The sequence below is a fragment of the Oenanthe melanoleuca genome, chromosome 28 (assembly GCF_029582105.1).
Source record: "Oenanthe melanoleuca isolate GR-GAL-2019-014 chromosome 28, OMel1.0, whole genome shotgun sequence".
Classification (NCBI taxonomy): Eukaryota; Metazoa; Chordata; class Aves; order Passeriformes; family Muscicapidae; genus Oenanthe; species Oenanthe melanoleuca.
Window position 1 is genome coordinate 200394 of NC_079361.1, and position 19395 is coordinate 219788.

Genomic DNA, 19395 nt, shown 5'->3' on the forward strand with positions numbered 1-19395 from the left:
CAACCCCTGGACCTTTATCTTCTCACAGTCCATATGATTTTATCCACTCACAGTCTGTGCACCTGACCTTCACATACTCTTCACATGCTCTGTACATGCCTCGGTCCAATGGCAATTTACGATCTGGGGTCTTCTAACATCTCATTGGATTCTTCATGTCCAAGTGGGCAGACCATTAACTGCTTTTCTCTTCCAGCTTGGGGTAACTGTGGGGCCCTCCAGGGTCTCAGCTCTTATCTGAAGATGTCCAGATCTCTGTCTCCTCCTTTGCTCAACTGTTCATGTTATGTGGAGTTCATTTACAGCTCACTTAAATGCCAAGCTTTGAGCAGGGCCCACTCATGCTAAACTGTAAGCAAGTTACAATGAAACTTCAACCTACACAATTAATTTCTAATATTCTATAAGTAAACTTACTTTAATTCTCAACAGACCACATATCTCTGACTGTAGACTGCAGCCAATTACTTAGCCACCTATCCTGGTTTAAGACACCAAAGGGTTAATTTTTTGCAGTAGCCAAGAGGGGATGTGGCTAAAGTCCAGATGTTATTTGACACAAAAGGGACACTGTCTCTGTCTTGTCCAGGGAGAAGGGATCCTTTCCAGCTGAGAAAATATAGTGGACAGAATAGTCTGATATTGTTTTTAGGGATGCGGGGGGGGGGCTTTCCATGTAAATAATTTATTTTTCTTGTACCTTTTGTTAATACAATTGTTGCTGTTAATGTTAGTTTTATTATCTCATTGCTGTTTCCAGTAAATTGTTTTTATCTCAACCCATTATCTTTGTCTTTTGAGTCTCCAGTTGGAGGGGATGGAGGGGAAACCGTGCATGGTATTAGAAGGAGAACTAAACTGGAGAATACCATTCTTAAACCACAATACCACCAAACAATCCTCTCTTCAAATCCATGTCTCCCCAATTAGGAGGTAAGCATGCCACATGGGACCATGTCACAGGCTTTACAGAAGTCTGGGTAGATAAAATTGGTCATCTTCCCTTGTCAATTGTTGCAGTAACTCCATCACAGAAGGCCACCAAAGTGGTCAGGCATGACCTGCCCTTGGTGAAGCTGTGCTGGCTGTCTTGGGACAGCTCCTTGTCTTGCATGTGCCTTAATATTGCTTCCATGACTATCTGCTCCAGTCCCTCCTGTGTCAGGGATCAAAGATGTGTCTAAGGCCTGCCATATTTGCTCTGCTGTTGTGTATCTTGATATATAGACCTATAATGTAGAAGACCTTATTGTTAGTTAGTAAGACTTTAACCTTCAGAAATGAAACTATGCATCAGGCACCTGATCGGGGATTCAGCCTATGAAAGGGGAATAATATACAATAAAGCCATTGTTGGCATGGAGGTGTTACCAAGGGCTGTTATGACCTCATCTTATACACTGGCCCCATGTGAGATGATGTTGAAACTGGCTCTTCTGAGGAGGAGATATAAGATATGCTCCTGGGGTGGAGGGGAGAGGAAGACAAGATGCACACTGTTTTCATCCACTGGACACCCTGAAGGTGTGCTGCCCTTCCTTCCTCTCCTGCTCAGGAGCCATGCTCCATCTCCTTCTCTTCAGTAACTTCTCTAGAACCCAGGGGTCGGTACATATTAAATGCTAGTGTGACTAATAAAATTAATTTGCTTTGCAATTCTGAGCATGTCTTGAGTTTTTTGTACATAAGCATCCTCCCAAACTTGTAACAGTGTCCCAGGCACAGAGGTGATGGTCACTGTTATGTAGCTCCACGGGCCAGGACAGAGTTAATGTTCTTGCAGTAGCCATGAGGGCTCTGAGCCTGGAGCTGTGTGGGCATGCCCAGGTTGTTATTCTGTACCATCTGTTATTCTGTAACATCACATCAGGGGAGGTGGTGTGGAAGTGAGGGATTCTCATTTCTGAGAAGGAAGCGGGGAAAAGGTGCATGTGGCAGGCCCAGGGGTCATTTTCTTCATTGTCTCAGAACCATGCAGCACCTGCTGGGTTGGTTGGGTGGTCAGTGAGCACTTTTTTGAATGTAAATCACCATCTTTTTGTCTACTTTTGTTATTTAAATTGTTGCTGTTACTGTTTATTTTCTTATCACATTACTGTTTCCAGTAAGTTGCTCTTGTCTCTGATTTTTGGTTCTCTCTTATGGGAGGGGATGAAAAGAAGGTAGCAGATGTGTAAAGCTGAATTTCCAGCTGGGCTTAAAAGCATGACACATTTTTAAAGTGAGGATTGATGTTTTCCTTTCTCCAATCTCTGAGACTCCACCTGACCATCATTTTCAAGTAGGATGGAGATTGGCTTGGTGACTGCATCAATCCTCAAGACCTTGGGATGCATCTAATCAGGTTTCATAGATTTCTGCCCATTCAGTTCCATCAGGTGGTCTCAGGTCTCAGACCTGCTCTTTGTTTATGGTGGAAGGGACGTTGTCCCCCAGCCTTCACCTGGAGGTTCAGCAATTTGGGAGAGGTAGGAAGTCCGATGGCCAGTGGAGTCTGAGGCAAGGTCGTGCATGGGTTCAGGTCTGTGCAGGTTGTGCAGCAAGCGAATGACTTATGGAATGATTAAACAGACAGGTTTGCTGATACACCTGCAAACAATTAATACTTTGGGTCTCTTAAATCTTTACCTTCTTTATGTTTTTAAAGATCCTTCAGCAACCTGGAACATAACAAAAGCAGTTGAAGCCTGTCGTAGCTTCAATCTTGAAAAATACCATCAACATCAATTTGGAAAATTGGAATTACAGACTGTGGACATTTAAGACGGTGGTGCATATTAAGAAGGAAATAAAAGTTTTGGGGGTTGGTTGTCATGTGCCTCACAATCAGTGTCTGTCCTGTTTTGGTTTGAAAGACATGTACTTGCTTAGAAACTCCCCTCCCTCCAATTATTATAATTTTGAAATTAAGGAGCTCTCAGGCAAAGATATGGGAGTAGGAAAACAATTCTTTACTAATATGTCTAACAAAACAAGCTAAAACACCAACAGCTATGAAAATTAACAACAAACAGCACAGTAACTCAGTTCCAGTCCTTTTTGGCCGCAGACACCCTCTCCCTGCACTGAGTTACCAGAGGTAGGGGCAGGGCAGGTCCCGCACAGCTGTGGAGGGCTGGGGACTGGGGTGATGGTGGAGGAGGGTTTTCACCAGTTAGGGAAAGGTACTCTTTCAGCATCTGGCTTATCTCCTTCTCTAGAACCCCCACTCAATCCGAGTGGTTCCTTTCTGAAATGGGTTGTGGGGCAGGGTCAGGCTTTGGGGCAGGAACAAGTTTTGGGGCAGCATCCCTAGGCTCTGGGGCAGCATTCCTAGCCTTTGGGGAAGGGTAAGGCTCTGGGGCAGCATCTCTGGTCTCTGGGGCAGGGGCAGGCTCTGGGGCAGCATCCCTATTTCCTGGGGTAGGTATCAGGGTCGTTATCCAAGTCAATCTCCCCTTAATTCTGAATGCTAAATAGAACAGGCCTATCAGCCACACCAGCCACTGTATGATATCATTAGCATTTAGAGTGGATTTGAACTCCTTGAAAATTGGTAAGGTGGACTTAAAAAACTGGGTGATGGGTTGGGAGAAAATTTCCCCTGCTGTCACTTCCTCACAGTAATACCATTACTGAAGTAACCCCAAAACCACACAGTTAGAGTGCGATAGCTCTGGATCCATGTGGCCGCCTTCCAGAGAAAGTTAAAAATCCATGAATTCCTCACCTGATCAACCCACAAAATGAACCAGATAATAGCCACAATAACCTTAGTGATGGGACCCATTTCAAATAAGGGCTTGCAAATGGGAGAGATATAGTTTTGACCAAGTGGAGCCTGAGCCAGGGTAAGCTGGACAACATGGTGCCACCTAACACAAAACTTAGGTAACTCAAGAACTGTTACTCCTTTTTTTACCCTCCTCTCAATGCCCTCAGGCCCCACATTGGGCGCCAAAATGTGTCTTGGTTTGAAGGACAGGCATCTGCTAAGAAACTCCCCTCCCTCCAATTATTATAATTTTGAAATTAAGGGGCTTTCAGGCAAAGATATGGGAGTAGGAATAACAGTTCTTTACTAATATATCTAGCAAGACAAACAAAACCAACAAAGGCTGTGAAAATTAACAACAGCACAGTAACTCAGTTCCAGTCCTTTTTGGCCGCAGACACCCTCTCCCTGCACTCAGTTACCAGAGGTGGGGGCAGGGCAGGTCCCGCGCACCTGTGGAGGGCTGGGGTGATGGCGGCAGTGGCCCAGGTGGGAGAGGGATGGAGGAGAGACCCCCCCCACCCCCCCCAACCCCGCTCACAGTGTTGGTCACGGTGCTCAGCAGGTGCCCAGAGGTAGCAGACCAGAGCGGGAAGGCAGCAGTGCAGTGCTGGACAGCAGAGAGTGTGGCTCCCAGCGTTGGGATGGCAGGGGGGAGCTGGTAGGTAGCAGCACTGGCCGTCTTCCTCCGACACCACCAGCACGAGAGAGAAAGGGAGCCCAGCCCCCCCGCTTTCCTTTTTCTGCTTGGTCTCATGGTGTTCTCCCTATCCATCCGCCCCCCCATCCCTTCCCCCTCCCCCCCGCCCCCCGACCCCCCGCCCTGCGAGAGAAACTCCAAGAAATGGACAGGGAGTCTTCCCCTTCCCCATCACTAGCCATTTTTAACATGTCAATGGGAAAGAATTCCAGACAGAGAGGGGTAGAAAAAATTTAAAACAAACCCCAAAAGTCTCAAAGGCTGTTGTTAGTTGGGGTTATCCAGTATGACTTTTGCCGCAACAAGTCTGTGATTAGGCAGTTAAAATACTTTCTTGTGAAATCACTGAGTATTGAATTCCATCTTTTATTCTAAATGGCACCTTTCTAGACTTGAGATGTCAAAGAAACATCTGAAGCAAGCAAAGCATGAGGTACATAGATGAAGGCATCTGGCTAAGAATGGGGATCTGCATATTCAGCTATGGCTCCATCTCAGGAACAGTATTTGGTCCTCTGGCCACGCTGAGCAGGGCATTTACTACACCTCTGTCAACAAGGGCACTAGACCTATGTTAGCCATGAATTAGAGCAACCCTGACCCCTCTCAGTACCCTCCCTGAGCAGCACACGCTTCCCATGTGTTTCTACTTTTCCAGTATGAATTCAAGCACACTCCTCCCTGGTTAACAGCACGGTGAGCTTAACTTCTGGGGGAATTAGGCATGGACACAGCAACTTTCTGCTCAGCCAAAGAGGACAGGCTACACACATGCTCTCACACCAGAGATCATGAAAGGTCAGGGTGCTGGAAATGCTGAGGTCAGAGTGTGGGGGAGGATCCCAAGGTACCAGGATGGCAGCATGTACACCCTAAATTCTCAAATCAATATTCTTTATGGCCACTGGAGAAGACAAGTGCAGAGAGCCCAGATAACTTTTCAGAAGTCTACCTTGACACTGCTCCTGCCACTACTTACACCAGCACATCTTACCTTCAGCAAGATTACAGGAGGCACTGTCCAAGAGATGTCATGCTGGAGATGCAATGGGGGGATATCAGCATGTCAGAGCTGTACAGCAAAGGAATATGGTCAGTAGTGAAAATCCTGTAATGACACATACAAGCAACAACACCAGCCTCACTGACAAATTGGGACCAGCTCCATCTCCCTAAAACTTTACTCTGGGGCCAAGCAGAGGCATAACAGCAACAAACCACCTGGAATAATGCAGGCACCTTGCACCACTCAGGGTAGATGGCACCAAATATTCCTGGCCAGTTTACACCCAGTGGCTCTGTACTGGAAACTTATGAAACCAGCAACACTGCATTTGCCACCTCTGCCAGAAGACAGCACATTTCAGGGATCTGAACTGGACAATCCTCTGCAACTTGCCCTTGAAGAGGGGTCTGCTACTGTAAGCAGAGAAGTCATTGCAGGGAATCCTTTTGGCACCAAAGAGTCCCTTAGCTCCACTGAAGCTTCCAAAAGGCTCTAAAAGATGGAATAGGCTTCCCTAGGAGAGGAGCTGCAGGGTTAGACAGCAGAGCTTTTTGCATTCCTGTCTGGGACTAAGAGTGGGTGGGGGGAAGTATTTGTAACCATAAAGACTGATTCTTCAGCAAAAGTACCTTGGTCTCTGCAGTTGAGTAAATATCACAAATATCCGCATTGTTGCATGCTTTGCATATCAGTGCCCATAGCAGCAGCACTCCATGCTCCCATTGCTGGGGAGTAACACATGGATGGGATGTCACTTCCCATGCTGGACATGAATGATCATCTGTTTCCTTCTGCATCATGTTTGCTGGGTGCCATCTCAGATTAAAGGAAGATGACTTACCCTTTTTTTTGTGTGCAAACTAGAAATGAGAAAGTGCTAGGGGTGGGCTCAGTAACAAACCTGCTGTTTGAAGTTAGAAGAGACATTAAGACCCACTTCAAAGACGTTAACCCATGGAATTGTTTGTAAAGACATCAGCACCTATCTTTCCTATCAAGGTCCCGGGTCTTGTGTGTGTCCTGCCGCTGCAGCCCGGCAGCAGCCCGGAGGCCGCTGCCCAGCATTTCCCTGAGCCCCACGAGTGCCTGCTCCAGCCGTGCGGCTCTCACAAGAGCGCCGGGGGCTCGCAGAGCCCGCGGAGTGCGGCCAGCCCCGGCCCCCGGCCCCCGAGCCCGGGCAGCGGCCCCGTGCTGCGGCTGCAACGGGGCCTCGCTCGCTGGGGCCAGCGGAACTCACGGGCACAAAGAAAGAAAGAATAAGAAAAGAGCTGGGATGCGATGCTTGGCTAACTCCTCCTCTCCAAAGGCTTTCTTTCCATCTTCAAAAGCTCGGTGCCTGGCGTTACTGTGCAGCTGGAAGTGTGCAGAGCCTGGCAATCGACCTGAGTGGGCAGAGCTTGGTTCCTGAGCCTGTCTGAGCTCCCCCTTCCCCCGAGCCCTCCACAAGCTTTATTCCAGGTCTACAGTTTGGAGGTATGGTGAACGCCCTGTAAAGGTAATACTCTGCTCAATTTTGCATGAAGACTTTGTTAATCATACAGGAGATCCCAAATGTGGGCAGGATTCCTGATCCAGGGAAGCATTAAACATGTTAAGGGACCTGAAAATATCAGAAATACTCTTTCTTATTTCTGGTTTTCAGAGATTTAGTGCATTTCCCACCATCACAGGAAGTGGGGAAGAGGTATCACTAATATCATTTGTCCTTACAGATTTTACGTGAATCCAGGTTTTGTGAGCAGATATTTATGCACTTCTGACCTTCAAGGAGCAGCTTTGCTCTTGGGCTGTAAAGGAGCTGAACTGCCTAAGGCAGTATATTAGCTATGTCACTGTTTTCTATCAATATTTTATATGTTCTCTGGCAGCTATGCAAAATGTGTATTTTAACCAGGACTCAGTAGGTAATTTTTCGTGCTAGATGCCTTATCAGTTAGACTGAGCAAGCACCACCTCTTTAAATTTCATTTTCTTTTCTGACACCACATTTTAAATTACCTAACCTGGAAAGTGCTAACAGACCTCCCCCATCAACTGGTTTCTGAGACAGTGTTTTAAACAGGATGAAACATATATAAAACCTCATCCAAGGAAAGCATATAATGGAATTGAAGCCTTACTAAATAACCTTGTTACTGCATACCTAAATAAAATGCCTCAGAGAACGCTTCTTTCCTGAGGCTTGTTCCCCTTCTTGGCAGTGCCTAAGCATGTTTCTGCTACAAGGTGGACGGCTGGCCTTCCCCCATCCCCGCTGGGATTGGGATCGTTTAGGAGCCACTTGCTCTGCATTTCCTCTTCCCTGCTGTGATCAGAAGCAGTGGGTGCCTTGTGGCATTAGCAAGTGAGACACTCCATGGTATAGAGTGTTAGAGGGGAGAGTCTGGATAATATTATGTGTTAATAATTAATTCTTTATTTGCTGGTTTTGTATCATTTAATTGCATAGTGTTGCAAGGGAACCAGCAATAGTACATTCACAGTGTGAAGCATAGTTTCCAGGATTTACAGCTGTGTAATTCCCATGTGATTTGTTCCCATTGGTTAGTACTGGCTGTACACTGATGACCTGAGTGACATTGTAGCACAAGGCTTTTCTGTCCAGACACTCACATGCTTTCCTCATCTCTTCACAGGCAACTAAATGAACCTGCTGTGAGCACAACTGAAGATCAGGAAGGTAAGAGCATGTTTGTGTGTGGAAAAGCACCGGGAAAAGGGGCAAATAAGTCAAAGAGAGAGCACACAAAGGCTTTCAGACCTTCAGCTGGGATTCCTGAATTCTTGAAAGGCTGGCATTCATTAGTCACTTTATTATTCATGTCTTTAAGTAAGAAGAGTTTGTAAGTTTGACCAATTTTACATGAGGTAGCAGGGTTTGAGTTAACCTGGGATGAGGAGATGTCCAGAGCTAATCACTTAGCAAAGGTGCAAAGAGCGCAAGCATTGGGGAACAGGGTTCTTGTGCTCAGCATGGCCAGAGCTGAAGGAGAGATTGGTTCTGTTGGTCCCCATGCTGGAGTCATACTCTTCATGTTGCACCGCACTGACTGTCAGCAGTGCTAAAAAAATATTTCAAAGCAGAGCAAAGTATGCAAGATGCTGTTCCAGAGGCACTTCTTATCACAGTGCTAAAAGAGGACTGAGATAGTGCAGATATCCTGGCAAATGTATGCAATTCATGGGACCAAAGCAGAGCAGCAGCCTGGCAAGCAGATAAACACAGGGCTGGTTTTCTTCCCAAGTTCTTCAGCATGGTGTTCTGTGATGAAGAAGAGTGGAATTTTCCATCTGATTAATCAGACTTTGCGTGCCATGCTGCTGTCTCCCCGCCATGGCTGCTTGCAGATGCCCATTTAGCTGCAGGCTATGAACAGTGAGATTTCTCAGGGGCTTCTCCTAGGTCAGGAACAATCGTTGGAAAAGTAGATCAGAGAGCTCACATAGGAGGTGGCCTGATAAGCTGGTAACGTGCCTTCCCTTTGGCTCAGTTTCTGTAATGAGCTGTGAGATAGCTTGTGTTGCCTCTGCTGACAGCGTGCAGCCAGCACAGCACCACTCCAAGCTTTTCTGAGCAAGGACTTGAGCCCCACATGCCTGCCTGAGCTCAGCCTAACACCTACAGGCATCTGGGGCTACCTCATGACTCATCTGCTTTATGACCCATGGGAGGGAATGGGGAGAAAACTCCCTGTGTGGGAGTTTGGAAAGGATGCTTGGTTGGAGGCAGGAGAGATCCCATATACCGTGACTGCCCATGCACAACTGTGCTGTGTGCTGGCACAGGACAGGCAGCTTGGAGCACCCTTCCCATGTATGGAAACCTCCAAATCACAGCCCAGTACCCTCTGTGCATGCTGCCTGCATGGGCCAGCGAGATCCAGGCACCAGACCTGTGCAGTCTCACTGGGTGAAGTGTGCTTAACAAACCCTTCTGTACTACCAAAATGGGCAAACCAAACCCTGAGACACCAGCTCAGGAGAACTGTTTGAAGAGGCAGCTTCCCCCTGTAATACTTCAAAGATGTAGCAGAAAGGGAAAAGCTTATGAAGCTGAACGTGTTCAGCTGTTATTTGAAACAGACAAGATACAAATATAGGCAGATAGCTACATAGGCCTTTGGTATGAGATACCATTTGACAACAAAGGCAGTTTGGCAAGGAGATGTAGGTAGGTGTACCTGCTGTCTGAAAGAGGAGATTCTGTGTCTTTCTGATACAGCTTCCAGGAGATGCTTCACAATGGGGAAGACTTGGAGATTCCTGCTGGGAACCTCTGAGTTCTCCACTCTGAGGCCTTACAGCAAAGCTCTACCCCAAAGTGGACAGATGTTTGGAAAAATTAGGATCCTAAGAAACATGACAGAAGAGTGCCATTAAGAGTGAAATAAAGTCTCTGAAGAGCAGGGAGATAGAGCGTGCTTTTTCTAGAGAAAACTTGACAGAATGAAATACGAAGTCCATGAGGAATGGTTGAAAGCAGATGGTTTTAGGGGATTCTGCAATTCAGTGAAGGAAAGCCAATGGTGTTGATTTCCTCTAGAGCTGTCTGCATTCTCTGAAGTCTTGTGGTTTTTAATTCTTCTCCTTACAGAAAGGCATTGAATAACAGGGTAGACTCCCAATGGAAACCAGATTGCAAAATCAAACCTCAGAAGTTATCATAATGCTTCAGTCTGTAGTTTAAGATCTCACTTGGAAGGAGAGGAAGAGGAACCATGTGAATCCATGCTAAGGGAAGTGGTGATTTGAGGGGGCATCTGGAAAAAAACTGGGAGGTGCTGCTGTCCCAGTGACAGCTGCAGGATCATCCACCTTGACTAAGACTTTCATACCACAGACCTCATTTGCATTTTAGTCTCTAAGACTGCCTGCAGGTACTATATGTAAGAGTATTTGCTTATCCATGGTGATTAAGCTACAGCCTCTTGGTTTGTCAATGTCAGCATTACCATTAGCATTAGTAGGTTCAGTTCAGCTCCTCTACAGCAGCAGCTGACTGCTTCTTCACTGTGATTATGCATAATATCCACGGTCAGGTAGACCCAGGCTTATATAATTTGCCTGAAACTGTGGTGAATTCATGACCACCAGAAGACAGTAATGCAGGTTCTAAAATTCCTTTAAAATAGTATATTCTACTTAAAAGAAAATTAATTAACACAGGGCTATTCCTGTCCTGAAAAAGGAGGTCACATTAGATGATCACAGTTGGTCCCTTTTGTCCTTGTAATACATGTACAAATACACAGCATTGGGTGCTATTGGAGAAGAGCAAAATGCCAATGGTAATACCATATGGAGAACGGCAAGGAAAATGAACCAATTTAAATCTGGACAAATATATCATCAGAGCAGCAGAAGTGAAGCCTTTCCATCCTGTTTACCCAGCTCAGAGAAGAGAGACAGCCCTTAACAGTATCAGACCAAGCTACCTGAAGTAACAGAAGGGTTTTGTGACAATCCTCTGGTTTGTACAACTTATTAATAGAGGATGCCCAAATGATAGTCATGTGCTGCTGTTGCAAAATCATGCAGGCTATTCCCCTGAAATAATTAATTGCCAGTTCAGACATTTCACTCTATTGACATGGAACAGGGCATACATGAAGTGTTCTATTGCAGAGTCTTAGCTGCAGAAACAAACCATGCTCAGAACAAATTATTGTGTCCACTATTGTTCAGAAGACTGTCGCTGCTACTGCTGCCAGTGATTGATTGATTGATTGTTTTGGTTTTTTTAAAATTGCTTGGCTACTGCCTTCAAACAATATAGTGTTACCTAAACATGGCTCCTCTCAACTCAGCTGCTATTCCAGTTTTGGCCTTCCTGCTACCATGGTTGTCCTATGAGATAACATCACTCTGTAGTGAAGATTCTTGGGTTACCAGGGACCTTCTAACATCACTCAAGCCAGAAACTGTTCCAGAGTGATTACTTCCAGCCCAATAACCTTTGCTTCCTAAGAACCCAACTTTTATTCTTGGGTGGGGTTCCCTTCTCCCTAACCATTCTTTGTTACCTCATCATCACCCACCTGTGGTGGCAGGGAAGCTGGGGAGTTGGGGAAGGGCAGCAGGAAAGTGCTGCTGAGGAAGGAATGGAGCAGTGAAAGGACAAAGTGAGAAAGTGACAAAGTGAGAAAAACTACAAAGGTGAATAGCCTAGGCTCACTAGAGATAAGCCTGGGGGCAGCATGCCTATGTTAGAGAGATGATGTGCTAGTGAGGTCCTTCAGTCTGTTATTTCCATGCTTGGGGAAGAGATGGAGATTGATGTGGCAGAAAAGAAGCAAGGGTTATTGATGGGTTAGAAACCATGGAATCACCTGAGAATGGTCATGTAGGAATTAGGGCTTCTCCCTCCAAAAAGGTGCTGGGATCAATAGGCCAACTTAAGTGCACCTACACTAATACCCACAGTATGGAAACAAACAGGAGAAGCTGGAAGCTATGGTGCAGCTGGAAAACTATGACATAGCTGTCATTGCAGAGACATGGTGGGATAACTTGCATGACTGGAGTGCTGCCATGGGTGACTGCAGACTTCTCAGAAGGGATAGGCAAGGAAGTGTTGTCATAACCCTGTGTGTGAGAGAGTGGTTTGACTGCCTCAATCTTAATGATGGCAAAGGGGTCCAGGAAGGCTGAACATTCTTCAAGAAGGAAATCTTCAAGGCACAAGAACAGGCTGTCCCCATGTGTCAAAAGACAAGACAGTGGGGAAGAGACTGGCCTGGCTGAACAGGGAAATTTGGCTGGAACTCAGAAAGGAAAAGAGCATTTATCACCTCTTGAAAAAGGAGCAGGGAACTCAGGGGGACTAGGAGGATGTTGGGAGGTTATGCAGGGAGAAAGTTAGAAGGGCCAAAGCTCAGCTAGAAATTAATCTGTCCACTGCTGTAAGAGATTTAAAAAAGTGTTTCTATAGATACATCAGCGATAGAAAGGCCGAGGAGAATCTCCATCCCTTACTGGATGTGGTGAGAAATATTGCCACAAAGGATAAGGAAGAGGCTGAAGTACTTAATGCCTTCTTTGCCTCAGTTTTTAATTGCAAGAACAGTTGTCCTCAGGATACCCAGTCCTCTGAACTGGAAGACAGAGATGAGGAGCAGAATCAAGACCCTAAAATTCAAGAGGGAAAGACCAATGACCTCCTATGCCACTTAGACCAGCACAAGTCCAAGGGTACAGCAGGAGGTGATGAAAGAGCTCACCAAACCTCACATATTTACACTATTTATTCACACTCTCACATATTTAACCAGCAGTTCCTAGTCAGCCAGAGAGGTCTTGGGTCACGGGAAGTCAGCAAATGTGAGAAACGTGTATAAGAAGGATTAGAAGGAGGATCCAGGGAACTACAGGCCATTCAGTGCCAGAGAAGGTCATGAAGCAGATCATCTTAAGCTGTCACATGGCATATGTAGGACAACCAGGGGATCAGGCCCAGCAGCATGGGTTTATGAAAGACAGGTCCTGCTTCACCTCCCTCTATGACAAGGTGACCTGCTTAGTGGATGAGGGAAAAGCTGTGCATGTTTTACACCTCAAACTTAGTAAAGCTTTTGACACTGTTTTCCACTGTATTCTGGAGAAACTGTCTGCTCATGGTTTGGACAGGTGTAGTCTTTGATGGGTAAAAGCTGTCTGGACATCTGAGCCAAGACAGTGGTGGTAAATGGAGTGACATCCAGCTAGGACCAGTGGTGCTCCCCAGGGCTTAGTTTTGGGCTCAATCCTACTTAAGGTTTTCATTGATGATCTGGATGAAGGGATCAAGGACACCCTTTGACCAGATTACACCAAGCTGGATGGGAATGTTGATCTGCTGGAGCATTGTACAACTTATTAATAGAGCTTGCCCATCAAAGGCTGGATCAAAGGGCCAGGCCCTGTCCTTGGGTCACAAGGACCCCACAGAACAATCCAGGTTTGGGGCAGAGTGGCTGGAAAGCTGCCTGGTGGAGAAGGACCTGGTGGCCCTGGTCAACAGCAGCTGAACATGAGCCCAGGTGTGCCCAGGTCTCCAAGAAGGCCAATGGCACCTGGCCTGTACCAACCACAATGTGGCCAGCAGCACCAGAGCAGTGACTGTCTCTGACAGTGACTAGGCACTGGTGAGGCCCTACCTCAAGTCCTGGGTTCAGTTTTTGGCCTTTCACTCCAAGGAAGATGTTGAAGGGCTGGAGCATGTCCAGAGAAAGGAACAGTGCAGGGGAAGGGTGTGAAGCACCAGGCTGATGAGGAGCAGCTGAGGGAGCTGGGAGGGCTCAGCCCGGAGAAAAGGAGGCTCAGGGTGATCCTCTCGCTCTCTACATCTCCCTGACAGGAAAGTGGAGCCAGGTAGGGGTTGGGCTGTCCTCCCAGGCAATAAGGGACAGAACAGTAGCAAATGGCCTCAAGTTGCACTAGGTGAGACTGGAAAAATTTCTTCACTGAAAGGGCTGTTCAGCCCTAGCACAGCTGCCCAGGGCAATGGTGGAGTCTCCATCCCTGCAGGGATTTAAAGGCCATGTGGATGTGGCACTTGGGGGCATGGGCTAGTGATGGACTTGGCAATGCTGGGGGAATGGCTGAACTTGATGATTTCAGAAAGCTTTTTAAAACTGAACAATAGCATGGAGACCATGGGAAAAAAACACCCAAGGTTTGATCTTCACTATTTGAAAACATGACCAAGAGGTAATGGAGTGAGGTCAGACAAGGCAGGAGATAAAGGGATAAAGTCAGATGGCATTCATGATACTCTGTTGTGGGTATTCAGCTAACACACCGGTCTGAAATGCCTCTTTCTGGGCAGATTGCAGTTTTCAGAAATAATGGTCTGGAAAAAGGGATGGTTTTCATATTTACACTGCTTTCTCCTGCCTCTGTGGCAAGCCACATCCACCTTGTGTTGTATTGAAGTCTATTCTTCTCCATAGCAGGGAATTCTTTTATTGGAGGATTTTGCCTGAGTTTCAAGAAAAATTATATATTTGTAAGGGCAATCTATGGGAGCCGTGCTGCCTGTCATTCTGGCAGAATGTATTTCAAAGTGCTTCAAAGGGCATACAAAGATGGGCCCTGAGAAATGCTTACCTACTGTGTATTCATTTGAGAGGTTGCATTGCCTGTCTCTCTGTAGAGCAGCCAGAGCAATTGGGCACATGTAGAATTCAGCTGTCCAAACTTATAAGTGAGTGCAAGAAAACTTACTAGTGTAATAAAGAAGAATCTCATATAGGTGTAAGGAGTTATGTAATAGTTAAAATGTCAATAACAGATAGAGAAGGCACCTCTGGTATGTTGCATTTATGACTGATCTACTGCAGAAGCAGAAAGTGATTTTCCAGCCACTGTGACAAAGTACACAAATTTTGTGCTGGTATTCAGCCAGGTAGATTATGAAGGTTGGCACCTTCACTGGAACTCCACTCTGCACAGAAATTACAACAGTGCAGTAGAAAGAGCTGCTAAACCTGGGAGCCTGAGAACTAGCGGGGTCAATTGTGGAGTAGGAAGAACACTAACCACAGGCTGCAAGAGGCAGAGCAGAGGTGGGAAGGAAGGAGAGATGCAGCCTGCTCATGGAAAAGAAGAAAAGACATTAAAAGACAGTATCACATTGGCATTGGAATCGTGTCTGTGCAGCATAAGCCGTGGGAGAAAGCTGCAGTCCCAAGTCATGGCTCAAACACAAAATAGAGTAGAATAAATGCACAACTACAGTAAGGCAAGTGAAAATAAAGAGGTTTTTAGAAAGAGCTTGTTTGTGATGTGAAACCTGAATCAAGTCTTGAGTAGGTCAGAGAGAACAACGGCTAGTTTGTAGTGCAGCAGATAAGCATGGGGCTGGGAGGAAGAGTCAGAGGTGGATTAGGGCAGGGAAGAAAATAAAAATTATTCCTCTCATCCCTCTTGTCGTGCTGTAGGAATCAGGTGAGTTTCTACCAGGGAACGTCTCAGGATGGGAGCAGGGGATTTGTTTTCCAGTGGCAGTGGCAGGGCAGTTTCTCAAACTGTTTGAGGAAAAGATTGTTTTTGAAAAGTCAGGCATCACAGTAACCACTGTAAGAATTTGCAGTTCACACTGGCTGTGCCTATATGGTGATTTACAGGGATTGCTAAATAAAATTAAAAAAAAAAAAATGTACATAACAAACTCCCAATACAATCCTCCTAGGAGTGTGTAGCACAAGTTCCCAGAGCACCTGGAAGAAGCAGGGAGCATGAGCTGGGATTCAAAATAGCTAAAATGCCTCAGTAACAAATACTCTCAGCAGAGCCAAAAAGAAAATGAGAGCACTTTAGAATGACAGAAACTTCAGAAATTCACAAAACTTTGTCTCATTCATCAGTTGAAACTACCCAGACAAAATCTGGGGATAATAATTTTTGTCACTGGATATACAGTTTTTTAGCTTCACCATCTTTGTTTTGTTGTCCCATCAGAAATTCTGTCCAAATGTCCTGGCAGGTGCTGTCAGTGAGAATGGCATCATATGCTCTTTTAGCTCTCAGGGCCCTGTTCTCCTTGGCCCTTGCTCCTCCCTTCAGGCTGCATCCAGGAAAACACCATAGCAGCTTGGCTACGTGGGGACGCTGCAGAGCACATGAGACCTGTAGCCTATAAAAAATAAGATAGCAAAATTATGAGAGGCACTCACATGAAGAAAAACTACAGCTCGAGTAGGAGTAAATTTACATCAGTCTGATCCAAACCAACACATTTCTTTGCATTTCTGAATTTTCCTGAGCTTAATGTGTGGTAAGAGTTGAAATTTTGACTTTTTGTTGAAAAATAGGGCAAAAATATGTGTTGAGAAATTGGCATTTCCCATAGGAAGGAAATTCCATTATTTGAGTAGCTCTGTGAAACATGAAGGAAGTTCATTTGCAGAAAGTCTGCTAACTTGTGATGAAGGTCACAGCTGCATAATTAGACTCCATTCCCAGGGCCAGTGAGCAATGCAGGAGACGGAATTAATACCAACCCCCAAATTAAGGTTACTGTAACAAGGAGAACAAGAAAATAGAATTGCAAAATCTAGGGAAGGGAGGGCTGAAGGATTGCTTAACACACAAAGAAATCACATCTTTCCCCACGACAATTAGCAGCAGGGAATATCCCAGTGGCTTTTAACACTGCAGCAGAAAGTACCCATGTCCTAGGACAGGTTTAGGTATGGATGGTCCATATCCCTCCTCCCAGTCACATGTTCAGTTGAAAGAGCTGTCACACTTACCTGCCATTCACTACATCATGGTCCTGGAGGGTTTTTTTCCAGCAGTTCAGAGAAATCAAGCACTTTCAGAAGACTCATATGCAAAATGCTTGCTGGAAGCCATGAAAGCCATGGGACAGTGGATACAACCATCTGCTTGGGTTTTGTATCCCAGCCCCACAGTCTCAATGCCTCCTCCAGGTTGTGCATCCAAACTGGATACTGACTGCATTCTAACAGAGACTCACTAAGGAGCTTTACCTTACCTTTACATTATGAGTCAACCCTTAGCCCAATTTTATGTGTTTTGCTTCTTAAAGATCCAGTAGAAATCAGTCTTTCTTAAAAAGCAGAGATGATAAAGAAGGAGTTGTTCTGTTGGACCTGCAAACCTCTCCTTTTAGACACACAATCCCTTTGTAAAATTTTGTCTCAAGAGTCATTTGCCCAGAACTTCACTTGTTTAGGACTTGGCTCTTTCCAATTTGGGCAGAGATACTGATGCTGTCTGAATTTATACCTTTTTTCTTTTCTATATTTTCTGTATTCTTTACACATTTATTTGTAGCTTTGTAGTCTGTTATTGTAACTTCGCTTCAGTATGTTCCTGGGCAGAAAGACAAAACAAATTCCAGGACTCCCATGCTATCTTGGTTCTCCTTAGAAACCAAGGTTGAAACCAGCTCTTCGAGACATATTTACATACACCAGGCCTGGTCCTTATCTGAGGGAGGAGGATTTAGGAGAAGGATTTAGAAGGTGATACAGCTAAGGAGCATTATTTCATGGAGTGTACTTCTAATTGGGAGGCTCTTGTCAGATATTTAATCTGCAGAATCTATGAAAATCGTACACAGGTCACGCAGGGCAAGCATCTTCAGCGTTTTCCACCTAATGGACTGTGCACCTAAGGATCTTTATATAAAGGTGCCCCTTTTTATCACCCTGTCTGGCTCATATTTCTAGGACCAGAGAAAAAGGCATCAATACAGGCCGAGGATGTATTTAAAGACAGAAAGGGTACAAAACTGCCCTGTCCTTATATAACATTTTTACTCTACTTGTGGAATTAGCATAAATAATTTTAAAAGATGGTTTTTGGAGGGAATTTCCAGAGAACTGATTTTGGAAAGTTATTCCAGGCTGTTTCCCATGAAGCCCTTCCTTTATCTTCAAGCAGCTGTGCAAGGACAGCATCAGAACACCCTCTTTAAGGTAACCCCATGACATGAGGTACAGTTGTCATGTCTTTTCTCATTGCCTCTTACAAGGTGACATTGTGAGTTTCCTTTTTACCCATTGTTGAAAGCTTAGAGCATCATGTGGCCTCTGATGTGGATGATTAGGTGTGCCTGGCACTCAGAATGAGGAAAGACTTGGGGGAATTAGCTGACCATGGGGTTTGTTCCCCAAGGATTGCTCTACCCTGGAAAGGCTGCCTGGGCATCAGGCAGCTCCATCCTGAGGGAGCAGAGCTCTTCACCTCCTCCATAGCTTCAGGCTGCTGCTCTGTGTCCTATTTAATAACTTAGTTTCCTGGAAATTGTCACTGGTACAAATTGAAATATGGAAAAAGTTGCCAAAGGAGAAGGTTTAAGTCACTTGTCATTGCAAGTTTATGGCTAAAAAAAAGCCTATGGGTGCTAACCAGGGGATTAAAAATCAGGGTAGGAATTACCAGAGATTCTAGGAGCCAAGCTGAACTTCAGGCATAGGAGATGGAAAGGACAACCATTCACTGTTAGCCAAACACTGCTGCCTGAGGTGGAATCAGGGAATAGATCAGCATTTGAGGGGTGGCCAAGGGTGTGGCTGCTGTCACTCTCTGGGCAGCACCAGAAATGCATTTGTCCAGGGTAGGAGTGCTCTGCTACAGGTCATCAGCCCCCAGCAGTGCCAACAGTGCTGTCAGGGGCCCTTCTGCAAGAGCAGCTTCTGGCCAAGCTACACGAGAAGCAGGGGCATAAGGAACAGGAGATGTCCTTTCTCTGGGACGGCCCCAGCAATGGCTGGCGTGGAGCAGGAGAAGAAGCAAAGATCAACTGAGTACCAGGTTGGGCCACCACAATCTGTCTCCCTGTGGCTGGACTGGCTCTCAGCCACAGTTTTGCAGGAGATTTTTGGTGCATGGTACAGGCAGAGCATACCTAGTCCCCAAAACTAGAAACATTAATTTTGGAATAAAAATATTTTCTTGGGTAGCCCATTGCAATATATGTTTTTCTGTAAAGATGACTGAAACTTTGCAGGGCACAGGACTTGAATTTTCACTCCCCAGTTGACACTTGCATGACCTGAGATGTTGTTGAACCTTCAATAAGAAAATAGAGTCATTAGTTCCATGTGAGCCATGGAATTGTGTGAAGATCAAGCAATTTTTTGGGTTGAGAGCATGTGTCCTTGTCTCCTAATGTAGCAATGGCTTGTGTCTGGAGCAAGTTTAAACAAGGGAGAATGACAGAGACAGTCATGACTCCAAATGGCTCATTGAGTGAAGTCCCATTCAATCACCATCCTGATTTATGGTTGCACTCAAGTTCTTTTCAAACCTAAACAATTCTATGATCAATTTTGTGATTCTGGGGTCAATGTCTGAAAAAGCCAGATGGTGCTGGAAGTTGTTCTCTGTAACCTGGCTGAAGAGGTCCAGTTCTCTTCTTCCTACAGAGCTGATGACAACACAGGATTTGGGAGGATTTAATTTCCAGAGTCATCTATAAAA

General features: G+C 45.6%; 1 protein-coding gene across 3 annotated transcripts in view; it reads left to right on the forward strand.

Annotated features, from left to right (window-relative positions):
* Nucleotides 1-6876: 6876 nt before the first annotated feature.
* The window catches only part of LOC130264480 (excitatory amino acid transporter 4-like), a 38427-nt gene continuing 25908 nt past the window's right edge, over nucleotides 6877-19395 (forward strand). The window contains exons 1-2 of one of the 3 annotated variants that reach the window (XM_056512694.1): nucleotides 6877-6955; nucleotides 8097-8140. The gene's annotated coding sequence lies outside the window, so the exon portion shown is untranslated. Of the gene's footprint in view, nucleotides 6956-8043; nucleotides 8141-19395 lie in introns of those variants that run through there. The other 2 variants (XM_056512693.1, XM_056512695.1) reach the window with 2 other exon arrangements.